Raw genomic sequence first — 1,912 nt, forward strand, 5'->3', positions numbered from 1 at the left:
TTGAAAAGCTCAGTGCTGAGAGAACGAGCTTCTTTCTGAGCAGCTTCTAGTTCAGCCTGGCTTTCTCCTCATACTTCTGCTTCCACTCTGCTAGGACCTCGAAGAAGAAATGTAGTCATTGTTGATTAGCCAAGTCCATGGTTCAAGGTTTAGATTTGAAGATTATCCACATCTTTCTTACCTTATCAAAGTTTCTCTGCTTCTGTCAAGATTGGCAGCCAATGCATTTTTGCTCCTCTCTCCCCCATCAATCATGAGGTCCCTCCACTTCACCCCTGCAGCCTCTGTTTGGTCTTTTTCCAGAGAGGCAACACTTGAGCTCACTGCCTCAATGGATTCCTCAGCATCCTGCAGACGCTTGTGCCACAGCTTTTTTCCTGAAGAAAAGTGGGTATGAAAATGATTGAAAGCTTACTAATATTTGTGATATTAAATGTAGGGTACTGAAGACTTTTTTTTCTTTGCTGTATTTACTTGGATTCCTCAAGCTCTTCAGTGCGCGTTGATGGCATCGGTCTCATATTTGCTTCTCCACTGGGCCACCTCACTGTTGGCCTTAGGACATTCCAATTTGGAGTTCAGCTTTGGCCTCCTGTTCTCCTCTCATACTGCTCTCTGAGCAAGCCAGCAGTCATGGCGGGTAGACTGAACAGAGATGGGCCAGAGCATTCTTGGCCTATAGGGGTGGCACATTTTGGGATTTTAAAAACACTCTACCATCTACAAGATGGCTTTGGATTTTCTAAAAAAAAAACATTAAGAATAATTTGAATTTATCAAACAAAGTACATTTGTACAACTCTACCTTGACTTCTTCCTCAACATGTCTTTTGAGATCTTCAATTTGCTGAGTAAAAAAGCCTGTTTTCCTCCCCTAGTTAACTGTGAAACAAGATTGCTTTCTTTCTCTTCCAGCTTGAGATTTGCCAATTCACCCTTAGAAAACAGGTTACAGATATTAGCGTGAAATATAATAACAGAATCTTTTAACTCCAACTTTGTTTTTGAGATTTTTACATGTGAAGCTTAATTTCTCTTACTGCCTACTTTCAGTCACCGAAGTCTTGCTGGTTGTGCATTCATGTCATTCAACTGGCGACTATTTTTCATCACTGGCCTTGATTTCACTCAGCTGGTCTTCAAGAGTGCGGCACATCTTCTCTAAATTACCCTAAAAAGATTAGAGATTATATGAATATGTTTTGTAAAGATGATTTTTGGTACTTAATATTAATGATCATCTAGTGACATTACCTTTTGCTTTCAGCCACAGCCTCCATGTTGCTTGGACAAATCATCAATCATCTTGTATTCACTCTTCTCCTTCTCCAGCTTCTGCTTGATCCGGGCTGAGTTAAGGTTTCCATCTGTTCTCCCGAAAGTTCAGCCACACTGTCTGCCTGCTTCTTTCTCTCGGAGAGCTGCAGCTGTAGCTTCATGCTGCAGGGTAGACTTCTTCCGAATCACGACGAGCTTCTTCTGGAATTCGCTTCACGCTTCTTGTTCATCTCAATCTGAGCAGCAGTGGCACCACCAGCTTCCCCTCCAAACCTCTAAGCTGAGTCTCTTCAAGTTCCCTGGAAAGATCAGCTCTCTGTTTCTCCACTTTGGCACGAGCAGATCGCTCTGCCTCAATTTCCTCTTCCAGCTCCTCGATACGGGCCTAAATAAAAAAATAGGCTTCTTTACTGATATTTGTAATGTGGATTTTTCAGCTATGCATCCACTTCACCATTTCACATCAGAAAGATTAGGGTTAGTGCAGTGTTATACGAAGTCACCAACTGTCGAACCGGAAGCCGAAGTCTCGAAGTCCCAGTGTTCGAGTCCGAGTCCAAGTCCGAGTCACCAAAGAAGAGTCCGAGTCCAGTCCAAGTCGAGTCACCATTACCAGAGTTCAAGTCCGAGTCGA

General features: G+C 42.9%; 1 long non-coding RNA gene across 1 annotated transcript; it reads right to left on the reverse strand.

The window, feature by feature from the left end:
• LOC109048408 lies at nt 1-218 on the reverse strand. Its single transcript, XR_006159127.1, has 2 exons — nt 182-218; nt 1-97 (listed from the first exon to the last, which is right to left on the reverse strand). It is a non-coding gene; the product is annotated as an uncharacterized LOC109048408 (long non-coding RNA).
• Nucleotides 219-1,912: the final 1,694 nt, after the last annotated feature.

This window comes from Cyprinus carpio, unplaced genomic scaffold, assembly GCF_018340385.1.
Source record: "Cyprinus carpio isolate SPL01 unplaced genomic scaffold, ASM1834038v1 S000002669, whole genome shotgun sequence".
In the NCBI taxonomy this organism is placed as follows: domain Eukaryota; kingdom Metazoa; phylum Chordata; class Actinopteri; order Cypriniformes; family Cyprinidae; genus Cyprinus; species Cyprinus carpio.